Source organism: Equus przewalskii, chromosome 9 (genome assembly GCF_037783145.1).
Source record: "Equus przewalskii isolate Varuska chromosome 9, EquPr2, whole genome shotgun sequence".
Classification (NCBI taxonomy): Eukaryota; Metazoa; Chordata; class Mammalia; order Perissodactyla; family Equidae; genus Equus; species Equus przewalskii.
The window spans coordinates 26341078-26367078 of NC_091839.1; the positions used below are offsets into that span (position 1 = coordinate 26341078).

The 26001-nt window shown below is 42.7% G+C and overlaps 1 protein-coding gene across 10 annotated transcripts in view; it reads left to right on the forward strand.

Moving 5' to 3' along the window:
* The first annotated feature begins 1901 nt into the window (after positions 1-1901).
* Positions 1902-26001, forward strand: part of LOC103542347 (zinc finger protein 211-like) — a 51676-nt gene continuing 27576 nt past the window's right edge. For 7 of the 10 annotated variants that reach the window (XM_070558742.1, XM_070558747.1, XM_070558741.1 and 4 more), the window contains exons 1-2: positions 1902-2133; positions 2467-2543. The gene's annotated coding sequence lies outside the window, so the exon portion shown is untranslated. Of the gene's footprint in view, positions 2134-2466; positions 2721-25744; positions 25830-26001 lie in introns of all 10 variants that reach the window. The other 3 variants (XM_070558740.1, XM_070558749.1, XM_070558760.1) reach the window with 2 other exon arrangements.

Sequence of the window (26001 nt, forward strand, 5' to 3'; positions counted from 1 at the left end):
CTGAATGAGGGACCCCTCACTTCTGATGAGAGTCTGACTTTCAAATTCTAGTCCTGTCCTGTTCCTTGGGGTCTGTGGGAAGGAGGATCTTTGGTTCTGCAGTCATTTGGGGTCAATATTTCTTCTGCACCTGCTCTGGCTACGTGACTTTGCAGATTTTCTGAAAGACAATCCTTAATCACTTTGTTGATAAGAAATGAGGTCTGTTTGAACTGGCTATAAATGGGCCCCTGGTTACAAGATCACTAGTAGAGAGAGAGGGAGGAAGCATGGATCTGGGGCTCTGCGTTTATTAGGATTGAGGGTGGGCTGACTAAGGTTTCACACGTTCACTCTTTACTGGAAAATTTAAAGCATACGAGTGGGAATTAGGACTCAAGGAGGGAAAAACAGGGTTACTTAAATGGCCAGTTACCTAGGTTACCCAAGGCTTTATAAAAGGAAAACTTCATGGGTGGGGCGGCCTGGTTTCTTATCTAGTTGTTTTACTAGTAGCTGTAGCTACAGCTGGAAATATGTTTATTTCAGATGGGAGTCTTTGAAATGGATGCCTTGGCAATAAAAAGCTTGTGGTCAGGCCCTTAAACTACAGGGAGGGATGAATAGGTGAAGCACAGAGAATTTTTAGGTCAGTGAAACTTCTTTGTATGATATTATAATAGTGGATACGAGTCATTATACATTTGTCCAAACCCATAGAATGTATAACACCAAGAGTGAACTGTTATGTAAACCATGGACTTTGGGTGATAACCATATGTCAATGAAGGTTCATAAATTGTGACAAATGTACCACTCTGGTGGGAGAGATTAGTAATGGGGGAGGCTATGCATGTGTGGAGACCAGAGGTATAGGGGAAAACTCTCTACCTTCTGCACAATTTTGCAAAAATTGCTCTAAAAAAATAAAATCTATTAGAAAAAAGATAACATTAGTTAAGTTGCTCTCAGCTTGAGATGTCAGATTGCTAAAAGAAACGGAGCATATCTTCGGATATGGAGTAAGAAATATATATGGATAAAAAGTTTTCCTCAGGGGCCAGCCCGGTGGGACAGTGGTTAAGTGCACACGTTCTGCTTCGGTCGCTCGGGTTCACTGGCCCAGATCCCGGGTGCGGACATGGCACCACTTGGCAAGCCATGCTGTGGTAGGCGTCCCACATATAAAGTAGAGGAAGATGGGCATGGATGTTAGCTCATGGCCAGTCTTCCTCAGTAAAAAGAGGAGGATTGGCAGCAGATGTTAGCTCAGGGCTAATCTTCCTCAAAAAAAAAAAAAAAAGTTTTCCTCAGTGGTTAGGACACAATCGTTGATGATACAGGCAAGGGAGCAGTTGTCTCTAGGAACCAGAGGCAGGGCTCCTGCTTGTCCACCTGCTTCGTTCAGGGTAGGGTAACATCCCTCTTCTTCCTTCCCCTCATGGTCCCCTATGGAGTCTTTTCTCTTCTTCCTAACAAAACATAACGAAGCGCACAACAGTGAATAACGCTTCAGGCTACATGCTTTTGAAGAGCAGTAACATAACGTTTCCAGCTACGTGTGGACTCATTTTATGTCTTAATGACTATGGAATGATATGGCCATTTACACGAGTAGATCTGGGAGCATCTCGAATAATATTTTTATCCTCTGGGAGTAGGTTGAGTTTCACGGAATCTGAAATAATGTCTCTCTTCTGCCTTTAACAACGAGCAAACCCATCCCTCCCTTGAGGTAGAAGCACTATTTTCCTGCTTCCCTACTACTGCCGCGCAGCCAATAGCCTGGTCGGTCATGGTGAACGCTCTTCGCTGCCCCGCTAGAGTTCTAGGAACTACATTACCCAGAAGATCTTGCGCCAGGAGGCCGCAGGGAGGAGTGAATGAAGGATTAGGATAAGGGATTTTCGTGCGTACCCATCATCGCGTCGGGGCGGGACTTCCGGCATCTTCCCCGTGGCCGCCGTTTTGGCCGAACTCTGGTGGGTTTACCTCAGTTTCCCCATAGCCGGATGGGAGCTGAGGTCCTGGGACCGAGGAGGCACCAGGCCCGGGCCAGGGAGCGCCGCGCCCGGCGCCTCGTCTCCCGCCGTTCCCCGCCCCGCTCCGCCCCCGAGGCCGATGGCGGCGGCCGCGCGGAGGGAGCCGGCTCAGGTGAGCGCTCAGCTCCGGCCCGCCCCGCCCGCAGCGCAGCCCGAGCTTCAGCCCTCGGGCGGGCGCTGCTCCCGGGCCTGCAGCCCAGGCCCCGGGGCCGGGCCGGGGAGGCGCTCGTGGGGCCTGTGGCTGCGGGCGGGGGCTGGGCTGCGGGCGAGGGTCCCGGGCGGGGGTGGGAAGCTGGGGTCTGCCCTCTGCCTGCAGGGGACAGAGTGCGAGGTGGGGTTAAGCCTAGAATAGCAGGTTGTGTCTTTATTCTGAGGACCAGCGAAGCCATGGAGAGTTTTGAACAAAGGAGCATGATTCACATTAGCGTTTTAAATGTTTCCTAAGGCTGCTCAAAGGAAAAACAGTCGAGGAGAGTGATGAAGACATGGAGGCACTAGAATCTGTTCACCCTCACACTGCTGGTAAGAGTCGACCCTGAGCCTTGAGGCCGAGGTTAGGTTAGACGGCTAGCCTGAGGTCACCTGGCTCCAAGGCCAGGGAAGGCACAGCCCATCGCACACACACGGTCGCGTTTTTCTAAGGCCTGCCTCTTCCCACAAAGTCCCAACGCTGCAGAAGCACTTATGGAACCAACACAGGTATGTAGAGGGTGTCCTCGTCCCTTCCTGGCCCTGACCACCACTCAGATGTTCTCTGGATTTTGTTTCCTAGGACTCTTATGTGCCATTTTCCTGGTCCTTGGGTCTGGGCACCCTAGAGAAACTCCAAGCCCAAGATCCTATTAAGTCTATGCTAGGAGTTATATGAAAGTGTTCCCATTATTGGCAACCAGTGTAAACAAGTGTGGAAGGTCAGTCCAGGAGCTGGTAACAAGATATGTAAACACTTAGAGTTAAAACCCAGCTGAGAGTGTTGAGGAAACCACAGATCTCCTTTTCTGGTATGAACAAAGAACAGGAGACAGGAGTCAGGACAGGAATAATTGCCTGAGAAATTGAGTGTCTGTTCTGGAGGTGATAGGAGGTTTGGATCAGAGGAGGGAGGTCATGTTACCAAGGTCTAAGATCTTACCAGGGTCTATCTGACCATAAAGTGGAGAACAGACCGTGGGAGTGAGGGAAGAACAAGGAAGACCAGGGTGGAGGCTACTGCCATAGTCTAGCTGAGGGTTAATGGACCAGAGCCATGATTTAGGAGATGTGGTTGGATTCTGGATGCATATTTTTAAAAAGGGCCACGAGATTTTCTAATGCGAGGGAGTGAAACAGAAATGAGGGATAACCCCAGGATATTTGATTTTAGCAGCAATAGGAATGGAAGCGCCAAGTGAGATGAGGAAATTGGTAGTAGAAGTAATATTCACTGGGAGTAACAGGAGCTTTGACCATGTTGAATCTGAGGTATTTAAGAGATATTTCCACTGTGTGGAGGCATCATATTGGCAGCTGGATGTAGAGTTGGGAAATCAAAGGAGGGATTCAAGTTGGAGACATTCAGTGTGATGGCGACTATGTGGATCTGAGTAAGTGACCTGTGGTTACATTTAGGAGGAGTAATATTTGTATTACAGTTGTAATTCTATTCGGGGGCCAGGACATAGAGGGTAGGGGTCAACACTGGATCTCTTGGTTGGGTACCTGAGTGATGGTATTGAGCTTCTTAAATGCAGATGAGGGAGGTGAGTGGCTATGAAGGTAGAATGTATCAGACAGGATAGTCTGGCAGGTGGCCAAGGCTTCCAAGAGAAGAGTGGACATGAGATGGATGCAGAGGCATAGGAATAATTGAGACAAGATGACACTCAGGCCAGAGTTGTTGCTTATTCATCACTCTATGGACTCACCAAGATTTTCTGAAGTCTTTGGTGGGGCTTGGGGTGTTTCATTCAGCTTGGTGGGCATGGTCAGGAACAAATATGGTCATCTGTGAGAATCACTAGACCTGAGGTGGACAATAAATGGGGCTGGGCTTTGAATGAGGGTTAGGTGAACAGAGAACGTTGTCATTGCTAAGGGGACAGCAAGTGCCATACAGAAATGGAATAGGGTCATGGGTATCTGAGATCCAGTGGTTCTGTGTGGCTAAGTCTCAGGCAAGGAACAGAGACAGGCAGGGATGCTTTCCTAGAAGAATTAGGTGTTTCCACCCCTAATGGGAGTCAGGGGAGTTCTGGGCTGGTATTGGATCCTATTTGAACTTGCCGAGCAATTCTGGATGCTTTCTGCAAAGTTGGTTTTTTTTGTTTTTTGTTTTGTTTTGTTTTGTTTGAGGAAGATTGGCCCTGAGCTAACATTTGTGCCCATCTTCCTCCTTTTTATATGTGGGACACCTGCTACAGCATGGCTTGATGAGCACTGTGTAGGTCTGCGCCTGGGATCCAAACCAGCAAACCCCAGGCTGCGGAAGCAGAGCATGTGAACTTAACCTCTACACCACTGGGCAGGCCCAGCAAAGTTGTATTTTAAGGCCTAAAATTAAAGCCCGTTATTATGTGCTGCCTTGACCCCTGGTGAAATCCAGAGGGCCTCGAATGGCCTGAGTGCAAGTTCCTCTCCCCACTCTGTAATCTTGGGTAAGGTCTCCTAGCCAAACATTCCCTGTTTATCAAGGAGACTAGATCAGTTCCTGCTTATCCCTTTGAAGCAAGTTTTGGTTCTCTACTAGCCCCTGGAGTTATTCAGACAAGACATTCGTGTCATCCCATGGGAACCAGGTTGTACCCCACCTCTTTTTTTTTTTTCTCCCCAAAGCCCCCCGGTACATAGTTATATATTCTAGCTGTAGGTCCTTCTAGTTGTGCTATGCAGGATGCCACTTCAGCATGGCTTGATGAACGGTGCTAGGTCTGTGCCCAGGATCTGAACCGGTGAAACTCTGGGCCACTGAAGCAGAGTATGCAAACTTAACTACTCTGCCATGGGGCCGGCCCCTGTACCCCACCTCTTGATCCTCCAAAACTTGCAGCTCAGAGCCTCTGGTTTTTCACTCTTTTCCAATGTACAACATTCCTGTGGCCCTATATGGGGTGTGGTGTCCGCCTCTCTCAGGCTGTGAATATATGTGATTAATAAACTGCTGTCCATTGCCTCTGTCCGAGGTTGGGTGTCTTGTGTTTGGCCATCCCCATAACCCTAGGACAGGAATTCCCCCCTTACCAGTGGGTTAAAGAAGAGGTGATTAAAACAAAAGTAACATATGAGGAGGCCAGAGAGATGCCTGTTTTGTGGGGCAGTGAGGCATGGTGGCAGTCGCTATGTGGCTGTGCTGTCCAGGGATGTGAGGGATGTACAGTCTAAAGAATGATGTGCACTTGCAGAGGGAGTATGTTTGATGGCCCAGGGCTCTGGTATTAAGTCTTACATGACTTTGATCATATCAGGGGAATAGCTTTGCAGGAGCAGGCGAATACCTCTCTGCTGGGGTCACAGCTTTGACATCTATTTATCCACCTACCTCTTGTTGCTGATGATTGGCCATCATGATCAATGAGCCCATGAGGAAACAACAGTGCAAGTTGTACCAGGGCCTGGTTTGTCCCCTGAGTTGGGCGTGGGATAGATGTGTATGAGATGGCTTGTGGGTACTCATGAGAAGAGCTGTTTGTGGTTTCATCTGTCATTGTCATGACAGGGGGCACTGTCACCTTGTGGCCATGTACTCCTGGGAGGAGTGAGGTTTCCTTGATGAGGTTCAGAGACACCTATACCGTGATGTGATGCTGGAGAACTTTGAACTTATAACTTCCCTGGGTAAGGGCCTCTCATCCACCCCTATCCCTTGAGATATTCTCTGCACTTCCATTTTTTTCCCCAGGGACTGGTCTGTTCTTCCACATCAAGAGCATGAACACTACTTCCTTCCCCAGTTCCCTAAGTAGGTGCTGTGGCTGAAGGGCTAAGGTATGTGTGCTGCCCTCTCTTTCATTAAGCCGCCCCAACACCTGCTTCCCTGCAGCCTCACAAGGAAGGATTCAGGGTCGGACATCTAGAAGTCACTCTAGTTGATCCTACTTTGCTTGTCCTCTCCATGGTCTGGTGACTTTGTCCAGATCCAAAGCACCTGTGTGCCCCAGGTCTGCTTCCTTCCCCAAGCTGACATTTCCTCAGGCCTGCCAATGTCAGGAATTACCATCAGTGGCATGGTTACAACTTATGTGGACTGTGGTCTTTTCTTACAAGACTGTCTTGGGAAGTTTTCTGTAATAGTTTTCTTTCCTGTGGGCTCTCATGTGCTGAGTTGTTCTTGCCCATTACTGGCTTCTCTTTTGTAATGTCTTTCCCTTAGTAATTGCATCATACAGGTGCCAGGTATTTGCTCATCTTGGGAGTAGTTTGGAGAGCCTTCAGTGGTTCACAAATGGTTGTTAATCCAGCTGCAGAAAGATGGATTCAGGAGGATCCTGAGGAGGTCTTGAGGAGGGATACCCAGGGGAGGGCATGATTTCAGGGCTGTGTTCAAATTATAGCAGCACCCTATTCTACTTGATTAGTATTTTGGTACCAATGCCGGTGGCCACACCTGATTTCTGCTGTTCCCCAGTCTTGACATTTTGCCTGTCAACTCTGCTTGTCACTTCTGCTGTTATATCCTACGCAGGACTAATCCTCACCTCTCTAGACTCCATGTCTCACCCGTTTTTCTCAGTGCTCCATGTGCAGTGCTCTCCAACATTGACCTCTATGTAGTATGTCATGAGGTGTGCACATATCTTTAAATAGTCCTTGAACACAAGGTGCTCTATTGCAGTCAGATTTTCTTGGTCTGGGACATACCCTTCTACGTAGTGCTCGTGTATCACCAGCAAACAAGAGCCTGCTGGAAGATATTTGCAAAGAAACAGGTTGTAGACCCTTCTTTCCTCCAGATGTCACACACCATAGTTGTGTCTTTCACCTTGCGAAACCTTCCCCATTCTGTGCTCTTTATTCCCAAGTACAGCAAAGCAGCCTCATCATCATCCTGAACTAACTCTGTGGTCCTGCAGACGGTCCCATGGACTTGTCCTGAGTTTGTCCTACACACTCTTGTGTACGGGCAGCCCCCTCCAACCAAAGTCAACATAGATTCCTCCAGTATTTTATCCCTTTCAGGTTGTTAGTGTGGAGCAGAGAATAAGAAGGCCGCTTCTGAGCAGAGCTTTCTGTAGGAGTGTCACAGGTCAGGGCTCTCAAAGCAGCTGTGTCTGCCCAGAAGGCTTATCCCTGTGAGGTGTGTAGCCCAGTCTTGAGAAACATTTTGCACTTGGCTAAGCACCAGGAAACACATACAGGCAAAGACTATACACCTATGGGGCATGTGGGAAACAGTTCTGTTTCACTGCAACCTTCCAAGCACCAAAAGCAGCACATTGGAGAGAAACACTTCAGAAGCAGAGCCTCATTTGTGAAGAGCTACAAATTCTGTGTGTCAGGGATGCCCTTTACCTGCAAGGAGGTTAGGAAAGACTTCCCAGCTAGATCGAGATTTTTCTAACAACAGGTCACTCACACCGAGGAGAAGTTAAACAGCAGAACTTAGTGTGTAGTGGGCTTTCCTGGTGTAAAAATTGATTATAACTAGGGAGGATACATGAAAGCTCTCAAGCACAAAAACACTTTCATTACCAGACAGACCTCACTAGAGAAAGATGTTACATGTACAGCGAATGTGGGACATCCTTTAGCAAAAGGTACAGCCTCACTCACCATTTGAGAGTTCACATTGGAGAAAGGTCTTATGACTGTGGGGAATGAGGGAAATTCTTTACGTACAGCTCCAGTCTCTTTAATCACCAGAAAATTCAGAGTAAGCCAAGGTCTTCTGAGTACAGTGAATGTGGGAAATGTTTTAGACAAAGCTCTATGCTTCTTCAGTATCAGAGAGTCCACCCTGGAGAAAGGCCTTATGAATGTGTGGAGTGTGGGAAAGCCTTTAGCCAAAGTTCCAGCCTCATTACGCATGGAGAGTTCACACTGGAGAAAGGCCTAATGAGTGCAGCGAATGTGGGAAATTCTTTACCTACGGCTCCACCCTCTTACAACACCAAAGAGTTCGCACTGGATAAGGGCCTTATGAGTGTGCTGAATGTGAGAAGGTCTTCAGGTGAAGGCCTTAATTCATTGGATACCAGAAAGTTCACATAGGAACTTCAGGGACTTAATGTAGATGTGCATAGAATGTGCTATTTCTGTATTCATTATAACACCGGAAGAGATTCCTTATGAGGGTGCCATCTACTGAATTTAATCTCATCTGAACATCTGCTGAATTCCTGGTATGTGGGAGCTGCATTGTACTTTTTAACCTGCCCAAGGCCTTTGCCAGTTTTATGTCACTCCCAGTTCTGTTGCAGAAGCCATTTTACTTCTACCACTTGGAAGGTGCCCACAGTGTGCATCTTTCACCCACCACATCATGTTCGGGGAAGTAAAACTTGACGTTCTCCCATTTGCAGAAGGATAAGTGAGAATCCTGAGCACGTAGTCCTTTCTCATTTTTTTCTCTCTGAGGAGTTAGGCCATGGACCTGACCTAGTTTTGGGCCAGAGGACTCTGCTGGTGATTTGAAAATATGGACTTCCCTTTTCAGGGATGTTGGTTTCACATGGTTCTTGTAATGGAATTTTCCAGCCTCCAGTCATGGCCTCCTGTTTTCCATCCTCCTGTTGCTCTGGTTTGTGCAACAATAAAGAACTTATGCTTTAAGCCGCCTTTGGTCTTGGGAGTTCTATTACTGTATGTGGTGGTTTGAAATGAGCTGAGTCCTGTTAACATGAAGGTGTCACCAGCTTTTGTTGGGATCCCAAACTTTGTCTCAGATGGGACAATAACATGGCAGAATACAGCTGTCTCATTTTGGCCTCGTTTGCATTGCTGTTCAAGACCTCGCAGGAAACACGCAGGGCTTTGTGGTCCTTATTGGTAGCTTGGATGTCATATTTTGTAGCTTCAGAGGTCAGCTTGAGGAGGGGACAGTTGTGACAACCTCTGGTGCTTCTGAGAACAAGACGAAATTGTTCTGTTCACAGGGGATGTTGCATTGTGCTCAGCACTGATGAGGGAAGTCTGTTCCCCGGTCCTGCAGCAGAGCCACATTCCTTGATGTCTAGAATTCCTTAGGGTACACTTATAGAGGGAATCATAATTGTTTTTGTTTTGTTTTTTTTTTTAAAAGATTTTATTTTTCCTTTTTCTCCCCAAAGCCCCCTGGTACATAGTTGTATATATATTTTAGTTGTGGTACGTGGGACACCTCGTCAGCATGGCTTGATGAGCAGTGCCATGTCCGTGCCCAGGATCCAAACTGGCAAAACCCTAGGTGGCTGCTGCGGAGCATGAGAACTTAACCACTTGGCCACGGGCCGGCCCCCGGGAATCATAATTGTTATGGAAACATGGATTAATAGGAAGTGGGGAGACTACAATAAACTGGTTGGAATGTGCTTCTTTTAAAGGGCCATGCCCAATCTTCCTGTTAGTATGGCTGTGAAGGATGAACAGCTAGGGAAATTTTCAAATCTTCTGAACTGTGAGTCTTATGTAGTTGAGGTTATTGTGAGAGGAAATAATCTAAGGGTTTTGTGGGTCCTGTAGTTTTTCTGGTCTGTCTGTTTCAAGGCCATTGCTGTGCAGGCAGGAAAATCAGGGTAGAGAGAAGGGAGGTCTCTTAGTCAGTGATGTTACCTTTGTGACCCAGCCTGCTTTCCTGTTGAATGAAGTGAAAAATGGCTTTTGTTGCTCACCAGTATTTGCTACCACTGAGGCAAGGCACCCCCTCCTGGGGCATGAGGAGATAGATGGTGGAATCAATTTATGGGATTTTCCAAAAACAGTAGGAAGTCCAGATTTTTATTTTGAACCCTACTTTTCAAGCTTTGATAAGGTATAAATGACGTTCAATAAACTGCACATATTTAAACTGTACAGTTTGATAAGTTGAAATTCATATAACTCATGAAACCATCATCACAATCATGGTGATGAACCTGTCCATCACTCCCATATTTATATTGTGCCTTTAATGATGTCTCTCTCTCCCTGCCTTCCAGGTAACTATTGATTTACTTTCCTTTACAATAGATTAGTTTGCATTGTCTAGAATTTTATATGATTTAAATCATAAAGTGTTTACCCCTTTTTTTGCTGGGTGCCCTCATTCAGCATGTTTATTTTGAGATTCATCGATGCTTTATATGAATAGTGCCTTCTTTTTAAATTGCTGAGAAGTATGATTTTCTATGAAATACCAATATTTGTATATTCATCCATCTGTTTATGGATATTGTTTCCGGTTTTGATGGTTGCAAATAAAACTGCTACAGACATTTTAATACAATTCTTTATGTGTCTGTGTTTCATTTCTTGTGTTAATACTTCTGGATACAATGCTGGAGTCATGGGGCAAGCGAGTATATAGCTTTTTAAGAAATGTGAAAGTGAGAGGAGGATCCAAGATGGCTCTGTGAGTAGTCCTCTTTGTCTCTCCCCCTTCGAGTCTCCAATTATTTGGACACTCATCGCTTAACAAAGGATATCCAAATAGCATCTCAGGACGTCTGAGAGACCCACGGGACTATACATCGGAAGGCAGACGGACTTCCCCCCAGGAGGATGTGGAGATAGGTGAAAACTCTCCAACCCCGACCGAACAGCCTAGTACCTGCAAGCTGCTTTCTTCCAACGGACGTCCCCAGAAGATCAACACACACCCAGGGCAGGAGCGAGCACACACCAGAGGAGCGACGGTGGAAACAGGTGACCAGAACCCTACCTAAAGCCCCCGCAATTACTCCTAAACGCAGAGGGAAACTCTAGAGTTACACACCTGAGCCCACGGGGAGAGTCTCGCCCCGCCATTGGCGGGGAGATCCCGCCTAGTGTTCATGGCACCCGGAGGGTCCCAGAGAGAATCACAGAGGGTACGGCGGCCCCCCGGCTGCCACTGCCTGCATGGTGAGGAAAGGGATTGCCGGAGATCTCAGAGAGGACTGGGGCTGGGTGAAGCTCCAGAGGCCGGCTCCGTGCCCCGGAGGGGAAGCTCCAGAGTTCCGCCCGGGCAGCAGGCAACCTCTCTGTCTGCCATTAGCGGAGGAGCCATGCCTAGCATCCACAACACCGGGAGGGTCCCGGAGAGGAGAATATCAGGCAGGGCAGCAGCTGACCAGCTACCACTGAAATCAGGATCTCCGCCTATCCCCCAGACAGGGCAAAGGGCTCCCCAAGTTCCTGGGGAACAGGACTGGGGCTGGGTGGAGTTCCAGCGACCCAGCTCTGTAGCCTAGGGGGAAACCCTACAGGCTCACAGCAGCCTCAGGGAAAGCCTCTGCACAGCACTAGTAGAGAGCACCCATCTGGCAGCCACAAGGCTGGAAAACCCCGGGACAAAAGTAGCATAGCTAGGTGAGCTAAGCACAGACTGTAGAAGATGCCAATAGCTCTGCTGCGACCCATAGTGGACAAGTGAGATTTTGTGGGTGCCGACAGTGACGGAGCGGCAAATATAAGTGATCCTACCCCTGGCCGCTGGAAAAGCCCATAACACCATTGCAGACCCCAAGGAGGGAGCACATCTAGGTGGGCTGCAACAGTAGGCACCAGCAGCCTGATGCCCCCCTGTGACGGCCCCCACGGCAGAAGAGGGAATCCAAAGGACCACTGTGGCTACGAGGAGGGGTCCAGGCCCAGTTAGCAACTGCCGATAGGGTTCCTGGTTGGTGCAGTATAAACAGCTGCTCCCCCACCACACCAGCAGAAACAAGTGGAAGGAGCAACTAAACTCTATCTATGCAGAGGCACAAATCTACAACATCAAGCAATATGAAAAAATACATTAAATCTCCAGAACAGAAGGAAAATAACAAATACACAGAAAACAATCCTGAAGAAAATGAGATATATAACCTAAATGACGATGACTTCAAAACAGCCATCATTAAAATACTCAATGAGTTAAGAGAGAATTCAGATAGACAACTCAACAAGTTCAGGAGCTATGTCACAAAAGAGTTTGATACAATAAAGAAGAACCAAACAGAAATACTGGAAATGAAGAACACAATAGAGGAGATTAAGAAAAATCTAGATGCACTGAACAGTAGGGCCGATAATATGGAGAAAAGAATTAGCAAGTTGGAAGATGGGGAGGCAGAGGAGGAGAGAGAAGTAAGACTAAAAAGAAATGAAGAAACTCTCCGAGAATTATCAGACACAATTAGGAGATGCAACGTAAGGATTATAGGTATACCAGAGGGAGAAGAGAAGGAGAAAGGGACAGAAAGCCTATTCAAAGAAATAATGGCTGAGAACTTCCCAAATCTGGTGAGAGAGATGGATCTTCAGGTGACAGAAGCCAACAGATCTCCAAACTTTATCAATGCAAGAAGACCAACCCCACGGCATATAGTAGTGAAGCTAGCAAAAGTCAACGACAAGGAGAAAATACTAAGGACAGCCAGGCAAAAGAAACTAACCTACAAAGGAACCCCCATCAGGCTATCAGCAGATTTCTCAGCAGAAACTTTACAGGCTAGAAGAGAGTGGAATGATATATTCAAAAATCTGAAGGACAAAAACCTACAGCCGAGAATTCTCTACCCAGCGAAAATATCCTTCGAATACGATGGAGAAATAAAAACTTTCCCAGAAAAACAAAAATTAAAGGAGTTCATTGCCACAAAACCTCCTCTTCAGGAAATCCTCAGGAAAACCCTCATTCCTGAAAAATCAGAAAAAGGAAAGGGGCTACAAAACCAAGGGCAGAGGAAATAAGTAGAAGGACAACAACAGAGAGTAGCAGCTCTTCATCAGAACAGATTAAACCATGGGACGAGAAACAAAGGAAATTGAAGAAAACCGGAAAACAAGACATAAAATGGTAGTGGTAGGCCCCCACATCTCAATAATCACTCTAAATGTAAATGGATTGAACTCCCCAATCGAAAGACACAGAGTGGCAGGATGGATCAAAGAACAAGACCCAACAATATGCTGCCTCCAGGAAACACATCTCAGCCCCTAAAACAAACACAGACTCAGAGTGAAGGGATGGAGAACAATACTCCAAGCTAATAATGAACAAAAGAAAGCAGGTGTCGCTATACTAATATCAGACAAGGTAGACTTCAAAGCAAAACAGATAAAGAAAGACAAAGAGGGACAGTATATAATGATAAAAGGGACTCTCCACCAAGAAGACATAACACTTATAAATATATACGCACCCAACACAGGAGCACCAAAATTTGTAAAGCAACTCTTAATAGAACTAAAAGAAGACATCAACAACAATACAATAATAGTAGGGGACCTCAACACACCATTAACACCAATGGACAGAAAATCAACAAGGAAATAATAGAATTAAATGAAAAATTAGACCAGATGGACTTAACAGATATATATAGAACACTTCATCCAAAAACAGCAGGTTACACATTCTTCTCAAGTGCACATGGAACATTCTCAAGGATTGACCATATTTTGGGAAACAAAGCAAACATCAATAAATACAAGAGAGTTGAAATAATATCGAGCATCTTTTCTGATCATAATGCTATGAAACAAGAAATCAACTACAAGAAAAAAGCAGAGAAAGGTGCAAAAATGTGGAGACTAAACAACACGCTTCTGAACAAACAATGGATCATTGAAGAAATTAAAGAAGAAATCAAATATTATCTGGAGACAAATGAAAATGAGAACACGACATACCAAATCATTTGGGATGCAGCAAAAGCAGTCCTAACAGGGAAATTCATCGCAATACAGGTTCACCTCACTAAACAAGAAAAAGCTCACATAAGCAACCTCAAACGACACCTAACAGAACTAGAAAAAGAAGAACAAACAAAGCCCAGAGTCAGTAGAAGGAGGGAAATAATAAAAATAAGAGCAGAAATAAACGATATGGGAACAAAAAAGGCAATAGAAAGGATCAATGAAACAAAGAGTTGGTTCTTCGAAAAAATTAACAAAATCGACAAATCTTTAGCCAGACTCACCAAGAAAAGAAGAGAGAAATCGCAAATAAATAAAATTAGGAATGTGAGAGGAGAAATCACAACAAATACCAATGAAATACAAGGGATCATAAGAGAATACTATGCAAAACTATATGCCAACAAATTGAACAACCTGGAGGAAATGGACAACTTCCTAGACTCCTACAACCTCCCCAAACTGAATCAGGAAGAAATGGAGAATCTGAATAGGCCAATCACAAGTAAGGAAATAGAAACGGTAATCAAAAACCTCCCCCAAAATAAGAGTCCAGGACCAGACGGCTTCTCTGGAGAATTCTACCAAACATTCAAAGAAGACTTAATACCTATTCTCAAACTATTCCAGAAAATTGAGGAAGATGGAGTACTCCCTAACACATTCTATGAAGCCAACATCACTCTGATCCCCAAACCTGACAAGGACAACACAAAGGAGGAGAACTACAGGCTGATATCACTGATGAACATAGATGCAAAAATCCTCAACAAAATTCTGGCAAACCGAATACAGCAATACATCAAAAAGATTATACACCATGATCAAGTGGGATTTATACCAGGGACACAGGGATGGTTCAACATCCGCAAGTCAATCAACGTGATACACTACATCAACAAAATGAGAAACAAAAACCACATGATCATCTCAATAGATGCAGAGAAAGCATTCGGCAAGATCCAACACCCATTTATGATAAAAACCCTCAATAAAATGGGTATAGAAGGAAAGTACCTCAACATAATAAAGGCCATATATGACAGACCCACAGCCAACATCATACTCAATGGACAAAAACTGAAAGCCATCCCTCTGAGGACAGGAACAAGACAAGGGTGCCCACTTTCACCACTCCTATTCAACATAGTACTGGAGGTGTTGGCCAGAGCAATTCGGCAGGAAAAAGAAATAAAAGGAATCCAAATAGGTAGTGAAGAAGTAAAACTCTCGCTGTTTGCAGACGACATGATCTTATATATAGAAAACCCCAAAGAATCCATAGAAAAACTATTAGAAATAATCAACAACTACAGCAAAGTAGCAGGGTATAAAATCAACATACATAAATCAGTAGCATTTCTATACACTAACAATGAACTAACAGAAAAAGAACTCAAGAACTCAATCCCATTCACAATCGCAACGAAAAGAATAAAATGCCTTGGGATAAACTTAACCAAGGAAGTGAAGGATCTATACAATGAAAATTACAAGACTTTCTTGAAGGAAATTGACGACAACATAAAGAGATGGAAAGACATTCCATGTACATGGATTGGAAGAATAAACATAGTTAAAATGTCCATACTACCTACAACAATCTACAGATTCAATGCTATCCCAATCAGAATCCCAGGAACATTCTTCACAGAAATTGAACAAAGAATCCTAAAATTCATATGGGGCAACAAAAGACCCCGAATTGCTAAAGCAATCCTGAGCAAGAAAAACAAAGCCGGCGGAATCACAATCCCCAATTTCAAAACATACTACAAAGCTACAGTGATCAAAACAGCATGGTACTGGTACAAAAACAGGTCCACAGATCAATGGAACAGAATTGAAAGCCCAGAGATAAAACCACACATCTATGGACAGCTAATCTTCGACAAAGGAGCAGAGGGCTTACAATGGAGAAAAGAAAGTCTTTTCAACAAATGGTGCTGGGAAAACTGGACAGCCATATGTAAAAGAGTGAAAATTGACCATTCTTCTTCACCATTCACAAAAATAAACTCAAAATGGATCAAAGACCTAAAGATTAGGCCTGAAACAATAAGTCTTCTGGAAGAGAATATAGGCAGTACACTCTTTGACATCAGTTTCAAAAGAATCTTTTCGGACACTATAACTCCTCAGTTGAGGGAAACAATAGAAAGAATAAACAAATGGGACTTCATCAGACTAAAGAGCTTCTTTAAGGCAAGGGAAAACAGGATTGAAACATAAAAACAGCTCACTAATTGGGAAAAAATATTTACAAGCCACTTATCCGACAAAGGGTTAATCTCCATAATATACAAAGAACTCACATGGCTTAACAACAAAAAAACAAACAACCCGATCAAAAAATGGGCAGAGGACATGAACAGACATTTCTCAAAAGAAGATATGAACATGGCCAATAGACACATGAAAAGATGTTCATCATCGCTAATCATCAGGGAAATGCAAATCAAAACTACACTAAGATATCACCTTACACCCGTTAGATTGGCAAAAACATCCAAAACCAAGAGCAGCAAATGTTGGAGAGGTTGTGGAGAAAAAGGAACCCTCATACACTGTTGGTGGGAAAGCAAACTGGTACAGCCACTATGGAAAACAGTATGGAGATTTCTCAAAAAGTTAAAAATAGAAATACCCTATGACCCAGCCATCCCATGGCTGGGTATCTATCCTAAGAACCTGAAATCAGAAATCCCAAGAGTCCCTTGCACCCCTATGTTCATCGCAGCATTATTTATAATAGCCAAGACGTGGAACCAGCCTACATGCCCAGAAACTGATGATTGGATGAAGAAGATATGGTATATATACACAATGGAATACTACTCAGCCATAAAAAAAAGACAAAATTGGCCCATTCGCAGCAACGTGGATGGACCTCGAGGGTATTATGTTAAGTGAAATAAGCCACTCAGAGAAAGACGAACTCTATATGACTCCACTCATAGGTGGAAGTTAATATATTGACAAGGAGATCTGATCGGTGATAATCAGGGAAAAGGGGGGTTGGGGGAGGGCACAAAGGGGGAAGTGGTGTACCCACAACATGACTAACAATAATGTACAACTGAAATCTCACAAGGTTGTAATCTATTGTAACATTAAAAAAAAAAAAAAGAAATGTGAAACTGATCCAAGATGGTTGTTCCCTCTACTAGCAGTGTATGAGTCTTCCAATTCTTCCATATCCTTGTCAGTAGTGCATATGGTTAGTCTTTTTTTTTGTTTGTTTTTGTTTTTGTTTTTATTTATTTTTTATTTTTTTAAAGATTTTATTTTTTCCTTTTTCTCCCCAAAGCCCTCCGGTACATAGTTGTGTATTCTTCGTTGTGGGTCCTTCTAGTTGTGGCATGTGGGACGCCGCCTCAGCGTGGTTTGATGAGCAGTGCCATGTCTGCGCCCAGGATTCGAACTAACGAAACACTGGGCCGCCTGCAGCGGAGCGCGCGAACTTAACCACTCGGCCACAGGGCCAGCCCCGCATATGGTTAGTCTTTTAAAGTTGTGACCCTTAATTAATGTATGGCAGTATCTCACTGTGCTTTTAGTTGCATTTCCCTGATGTTTCATGACATCGAGCATGTTTTCATTTGTTTATTTGCCACATGTATGTCTTCTTTGGTAAAATGTCCTCTTTTGCCCATTTTTAAAAAAATAAATCTTGACAAATAAGATAGTCAAGCAGCAAAGAAAGATAGATCGATCATGTGTTGTGCCACAAATTCAAGAAGATTGAAACAATATCTAGTATCTTTTCCAACTACGGTATTAAACTAGAAATAAACAGCAGGCGGGAAATGGGACAATTCACAAATAAATTGAAATTAAACAATACATTCTTGAACAACCAATGCGTCAAAGAAGAAGTGAAGAGGGTTGGGGCTGGCCCCAGGGCTGAGTGGTTAAGTTTATGCGCTCTGCTTTGGTGGCCCAGGGTTTCACTGGTTTGGATCCTGAGTGCAGACCACCACTGGTCATCAAGTCATGCTGAGGTGGCTTCCCACATAGCAGAGCCAGAAGGACCTGCAGCTAGAATATACAACTATGTACTAGGGGGCTTTGGAGAGAAGGCAAAAAAAAGAATGGCAGCAGATCTTAGCTGAGGGCCAATCTTAAAAAAGAAAGAAAAAGGGAGATCAAAAATTATCTTCAAACAAATGAAAATGGAAACAGCATACTAAAATTTATGGGATGCAGCAAAAGCAGTTCTAAGGAAAGTTTATAGATATAAACACCTACATTAAGAAAAAAGATCTCAAACAACCTTAATTTACACTTAAGGAAACTTGAAAAAGAGGAATAATCTAAGCCCCAAGTAAGCTAAAGAAAATGTGGTAACTATTAGAACAGAAATAAATGAAATAGAGACTAGAAAAACAATAGAAATGATAAATGAAACTAAGAGTTGTGTTTTTTTTGAAAGAAAAACAAAATTGACATAAACAAAATTGGTTAGTTAGCTAGACTAACCAAGGTAAAAAACAGAGCACCCAGGAGAAGGGGGTGGAGCAAAATGGCGGGGTGAGCTGACTCGAGACTCTCCCTCCTCAAAACTACAACAAAGGCATGGAAAAAAACTGAATTTCAGCTAATAAACCTAATGCCAGGATGTTAGAGACCTATGGTAGCAAAAAGACGGAGGATGGAGACCCTGCTGCTGGCCTCGGAGGAGCTGGAACGGGGTAGGAGAGAACTTTGGTCCCTCCCCTAGAGACCATGATCACTGTGGGGGTGAGGGAAGGAGCAGGGGAGGGGCCGTGCGACTTGGGCATCCTCCAGGACTCCCGCTGCCAGTGCAGTGGAAACCCGCTGACAGGGGAAAGCTTCCATGTGCGGGGACCCCATAAACCCTGGGCCCTGGGAGTCCAGAGAACAGAGCTGATCCAAATCCAGATGGGTGCGTGAGAGAAACCGCCTGTCCCCACCCCTGCAAACCGCGCTGGGCACCACCCTCTTGCCCAAAGGAGGAGAGCTCAGAACATGCGGCTCTCGACTCCCATCTAGTGGCGACAGGCTGTAACTGCAACCGAATTATACCATTAGGAGAAGAAACCACTCTGCTAGAATCCAGCAATTTATAAAAGCTCCAGACCAGAAGGAAAACAATAAAAACACAGAATTAAGTCCTGAAGACTTGGAAATAGGTAAACTAAGTGAAAATGAGTTCAGAGCAGCTGTAATAAAAAAACTCAGGTAGAGAGAAAGATAGAGAAACAAACCAACGAGTTCTGGAGTTACTTCACAAAAGAGATTGAAATTATAAAGAAAATCAAACAATTACTAGAGATGAAAAACACGATGGACCAGATAAAACAGAATACGGATTCCCTGAATGCCTGTGTAGAGACCATAGAGGAGCAAATTAGCATAATCGAGGATAGACAAGCTGAATGGCTCCAGACAGAGGAAGAAAGAGAGCTAAGAATTTAAAAAAATGAGGAAAACCTCTAAGAGATAGCAGATTCAATGAGGAGAAAGAATTTAAGGATCATAGGAATTCCCGAGAACGTGGAAAAGGAAAATGCAGCAGAAAGTGTGCTTAACGAAATTATAGAAGAGAACTTCCCAAATCTAGGGATTGAGGGAGAAATGTGTGTAGAGGAAGCTTTCAGATCTCGTAGATTTGTCAATGCGAAAAGACCTACTGTAAGGCATATAGTAGTACAAATGGCAAAAATGAAGGACAAAGAAAGAATACTCAGGGCAGCAAGACAGAAGAAAATAACCTACAAAGGAACTCCTATCAGACTTTCAGCGGATTTCTCTACAGAAACCTTACAAGCTAGGAGAGAAAGGAGTGACATATTCAAAACTTCAAAAGATAAAAATCTTCAGCCAAGAATACTCTATCCAGCAAGAATATCCTTCAGCTATGAGGGAGAAATTAAATCTTTTCCAGACAAACAAAAGTTAAGGGAATTTGTAACCAAAAGTCCTCCACTACAAGAAATCCTCAAGAAGGCTGTCATACCTGAAAAAAGTAAAAAGGGAGAAAGGGGTCACAAACCACAGAGTAGGGAGACAGATAGATAGAATGCGAATAGGATAGCAAATATTCAACTATAGCATTAGGATAAAGGGAAGGAAACTAAAAAAGCAAAGTGATCTTATCACTCTAACTACAAACTCATAACACGAGTTGGAATAAGAAATGAAAATAATAATTTAGGAGGGGAAGAGCAAAGGGACTAAATCAGTCTAGGCCAAGTAAGTAAGAGACCACCAGAGAATAGACTATATTATACACGAGATTCTAAATACAAACTTCAGGGTAGCCACTAAACTAAAAAATAGAACAGAGCCACAAAACATAAATAAGCAAAAGTCTAAGAAACCCAGCATAAGAAATTGCGGCATTAAATGGATAGGCTAAAGCACACAGGAAAAGAAACTCAGGAAATCCAGATAATGAGCGACAGATTGACAGCATGAAGTCCACATGCATCAATAATCACTGTCAATGTAAACTAATTGAACTCTCCAATAAAAATACAGAGTGGCAAAATGGATTAAAGAACAGGATCCAACAATTTGTTGCCTCCAGGAAACACACCTCAGCCCCAAGGACAAACACAAGCTCACAGTGAAGGGGTGGAGGACAATACTTCAAGCTAATAGCAAGCAGAAAAAAGCAGGTGTTGCAATTCTTACATCAGACAAAGCGGATTTCAAAATAAGAAGTGTAAAGAGACACAGAGGGCCAATATATAATGACCAAAGGGACACTTCATCAAGAAGAAATAACGCTTATAAATATCTATGCACCCAACATAGGAGCACCAAGGTTCATAAAGCAACTATTAACAGACCTAAAGGAAGATGTTAAAAACAACACAATAATAGTAGGGGACCTCAACACCCCACTCACATCAATGGACAGATCATCCAGACAGAAAATCAACAAGGAAATAGTGGAGCTAAACGAAAAACAAACAATTGGACTTAATAGACATATATAGATCACTTCATCCTAAAACTGCAGAATACACATTCTGCTCAAGTGCACATGGAACATTCTCAAGGATAGACCATCTGTTGGGAAACAAGGCAAGCCTCTACAAATTTAAAAAAATTGAAATAATAACAAGGATCTTCTCCGATCATAATGCTATAAGGCTAGGAATTAATTACAAGAAAAAAGCTGAGAAAGGCACAAAGATGTGGAGACTAAACAATACACTACTGAAGAAGCAATGGATCATTGAAGAAATTAAAGAAGAAATCAAAAAATATCTGGAAACTAATGAAAATGATAACATGCCATACCAACTCATATGGGATACAGCAAAAGCTGTATTAAGAAGAAAATTCATCGCAATACAGGCACATCTTAACAAACAAGAAAAATCCCAAATCAGCAATCTTAAACTACACCTAACTGAACTAGAGAAAGAAGAACAAACAAAGCCCAAAGTCAGCAGAAGGAGAGAAATAATAAAAATCAGAGCAGAAATAAATACTATTGAAATGAAAAAGGCGGTAGAAAGGGTCAATGAAACAAAGAGCTGGTTCTTTGAGAAGATAAATAAAATTGACAAACCCCTAGCCAGACTTACAAAGAAAGAAAGGGAGAAAGCTCAAATAAAGAAAATCAGAAATGAAAGAGGAGAAATAACAACAGACTCTGCAGAAATACAACGGATTATAAGAGAATACTATGAAAAACTATATGCCAACAAAATGGATAACCTAGAGGAAATGGATAAATTCTTGGACTCCTACAATCTCCCAAAGCTCACTCAAGAAGAAGCAGACAATTTGAACAGACCAATCACAAGGAAAGAGATTGAAACAGCCATCAAAAACATCCCAAAGAATAAAACCCCAGGACCAGATGGCTTTCCTGGGGAATTCTACCAAACTTTCAGAGGGGATTTAATGCCTATCCTTTTCAAGCTATTCCAAAAAATTAGGGAGGATGGAACACTTCCTAACACATTCTATGAGGCCAACATCACGCTGATACCAAAGCCTGACAAGGACACCATGAAAAAAGAGAACTACAGGCCAATATCACTGATGAACATAGATGCAAAAATTCTCAACAAAATTTTGGCAAGCCAAATTCAGCAATTCATCAGAAGGATCATACATCATGATCAGGTGGGATTCATACCAGGGACACAGGGATGGTTCAACATCCGCAAATCAATCAGTGTGATACACCACATCAACAAACCTCATAAAAACCACATGATCATCTCAATAGATTCAGAGAAAGCATTTGACAAGATCCAATAGCCATTTATGATAAAAAAAACTCTGAACAAAATGGGCATAGAAGGGAACTACCTTAACATAATAAAGGCCATATATGACAAACCCACAGCCCACATCATACTCAATGGGCAAAAACTGACCGCCATCCCCCTGAAAACAGGAACGAGACAAGGATGCCCTCTATCACCACTCTTATTTAACACAGTACTGGAGGTCCTGGCCAGAGCAATCAGGCAAGACAAAGGAATAAAAGGAATCCAAATAGGGAGGGAAGAAGTGAAACTGTCGCTGTTTGCAGATGACTTGATCTTATATATAGAAAAACCGAAAGAATCCATTGGAAAACTCTTAGAGGTAATCAACAACTACAGCAAAGTTGCAGGGTATAAAATCAATTTGCATAAATCAGTAGCATTTCTATATTCTAATAATGTACTAACAGAAAAAGAACTCAAGAACACAATACCACTCACAATCGTGACAAAAAGAATAAAATACCTCAGGGTAAATTTAACTAAGGAAGTGAAGGACCTATATATTGAAAATTGCAAGGCCTTTCTGAGAGAATTGGACGAGGACATAAGGAGATGGAAAGACATTCCGTGTACATGGATTGGAAGAATAAACATAGTTAAAATGTCTGTTCTACCTAAAGCAATCTACAGATTCAATGCTGTCCCAATCAGAATCCCAATGACATTGTTTACAGAATTAGAACAAAGAATCCTAAAATGCATATGGGGCAACAAAAGACCCTGAATTTCTAAAGCAATCCTGAGAAAAAAGAACAAAACGGGAGGCATCACAATCCCTGACTTCAAAACATACTACAAAGCTACAGTAATCAAAACAGCATGGTACTGGTACAAAAGTAGGTGCACAGATCAATGGAACAGAATTGAAAGGCCGGAATTAAAACCACACATCTGTGGACAACTTATCTTTGACAAAGGAGCTGAGGGCATACGATGGAGAAAAGAAAGTCTTTTCAACAAATGGTGCTGGGCAAACTGGAAAGCCACATGTGAAAGAATGAAAATCGACCATTCTTTTTCACCATTCACCAAAATAAACTCAAAATGGATCAAAGACCTAAAGGTGAGACCTGAAACCATAAGGCTTCTAGAAGAAAATATAGGAAGTACACTCTTTGACATCAGTACTAAAAGGATCTTTTCGGACACCATGTCTTCTCAGACAAGAGAAACAATAGAAAGAGTAAACAAATGGGACTTCATCAGACTAAAGAGCTTCTTCAAGGCAAGGGAAAACAGGATTGAAACAAAAAAACAACCCACTAACTGGGAAAAAATATTTGCAAGTCATATGTCTGACAAAGGCTTAATATCCATAATACATAAAGAACTCACACAACTCAACAACAAAAAATCAAACAACTCGATCAAAAAATGGGCTGGAGACATGAACAGACATTTCTCCAAAGAAGATATACAGATGGCCAATAGGCACATGAAAAGATGCTCATCATCGCTGATCATCAGGGAAATGCAAGTCAAAACTACACAAAACTACGCTATCACCTTGCACCCATGGGAATGACAAAAATATCTAAAACTAATAGTAACAAATGTTGGAGAGGTTGGGGAGAAAAGGAAACCCTCATACACTGCTGGTGGGAATGCAAACTGATGCAGCCACTATGGAAAACAGTATGGAGATTCCTCAAAAAATTAAAAATAGAACTTCCATACGATCCAGCCATTCCACTACTGGGTATCTATCCAAAGAGCTTGAAGTCAGCAATTCCAAAAGTTCTATGCACCTCAATGTTCATTGCAGCATTATTTACAATAGCCAAGACATGGAAGCAATCTAAGTGCCCATCAACAGATGAATGGATAATGAAGATGTGGTATATATATACAATGGAATACTACTCAGCTGTAAAACAGAACAAAATCATTCCATTTGCAATAACATGGATAGACCTTGAGGGAATTATGTTAAGTGAAATAAGCCAGTTAGAGAAGGATAATCTCTGTGTGACTCCACTCATATGAGGACTTTAAAAATGTGGACAAAGAGAACAGATTAGTGGTTACCAGGGGAAAGGTGGGGTGGGGGGTGGGCGCAAAGGGTGAAGGGGTGCACTTACAACACGAATGACAAACATTAATGTAGAACTGAAATTTCACAAGATTGTAACCTATCATTAACTTAATAAAAAAAAAAGAGAGGACCCAAATAAATAAAATTATAAATAAAAGTGGAGGTTTTACAATTGATACCACAGAAATACAAAGGATAATAAGACTATGAACAGTTATACAGCAACGAGTAAGAAGATTGTAAATCAATAAGATTTGGTGGGTTGAGGTCCATTTGATGATAGCAATGATTGATATGAGACTGTCCTTATGCTCTAGATGAGAATTATGGAAACCCTGGACCATAAGGGCAGTGGGAATGGAGAAAGCCAAATATATGCTCGTGTATTTCTCAGAAGTAGCGAGACAGCTCTCTACAACACATCTGTGTTCTTGCATATGCGAACTGGGGTGTCTGTGCCAAACTTATGGATTTGTAGTGAAAGAAGCAATAGAATGAGGCCAAATGTCTGTCTTGTCTCAAACTAGCTGAACTCTCAGACAGAATACCATGGTCCCTCAGGTGTTAGGTTCCTTTTTTGTTTTTGAAGCGGTGTTTCTTCTCTTAGACATTAAGTCTCCTACCAGATCTTTAACTTGTAACGTAATGACCACCTTGTACCTCTACCATTTGTAAAACAATTAAATTAAGTGATAGCAAACATCAGTCTCCTTGTCCCTGGAATCCAGTCACTCATACCAAAAATGTAATTTAAAAGATTCTGTAGAGCACAAATTTGTGAGTAGGAAGAATGAAAGGAGCAGTGGTGAATCAAGAGACTTAGTATGATATTAGAAGAAAGATGCCTAAATTAGGGAAAAAAAAAAAACTTAGTAAAACATTTGAATTTTGAAACTTATAAAATCACTTAATACTCCTATCTGAAATAATTTAGTCTCTTTCTTAAATTCATATTTTCTTGATTTAAGAGGGGAGGGAATATGTTTCCTCTCCAGCAGGTCACAGAATTTTTTCCTGTAGAGGCACAATCCTGATTTCTTATGCATGTCCTACTCACCCCGATTAATGTGAGCTCTGCTCATCACATTACATTAATCAGGCTCCAGATGATGTCATGAGATTTGGAATCTCTCTGCCTGAATTGGGTGCTTCCTACATACTGTGTTATCTACCATCATCTACATGATAAAAATGCCCCTGGTTCTGCAATGTGAAGAGGCAACATGAGATTTTCAGAAGACATGGAAGAGCAGATAGAAGGCAGAAATACAGTCTGTAATTGCACTATAAAGATTATGTTTCATAACTGTATCAAAATTCAGGGCTGGCCCCATGGCCAAGTGGTTAAGTTTGCACACTCCGCTGCAGGTGGCCCAGTGTTTCGTTGGTTCGAATCCTGGGCGCGGACATGGCACTGCTCATCAAACCATGCTGAGGCAGCATCCCACATGCCACAACTAGAAAGACACACAACGAAGAATATACAGCTATGTACTGGGGAGCTTTGAGGAGAAAAAGGAAAAAAATAAAATCTTTAAAAAAAATTTAAAAAAATTCAACTGCATCCTTGAAGATCATTAAATGATATGAAAAACTGAGAGAAAATATCTGACATCTAGCTTCTTGTCTTGAATTCAGCCAGTAACATTTCCTCTTCATTTTGCCAGGAATAAATCTCTGTGAAGAAGATTCCTAGTCTTGGAAGCCACTCCAGATGGCTCATCATTCTCCTGTCTTCCCTTTTTGTGGAAGGTTAGTATAGGGTCACTGCACACATTTAATGAATTACCTGTGGCCAGGTGTGGTCTTCATCAGAGAGAGAGCAAACACATAGGATAAAGCAAGAGAGAATGATATAGCAGACAAGGGATAGAAGGAGAGGGAAAGGGAACAAGAGAGAATATGAATCATGTTAGAAATCACT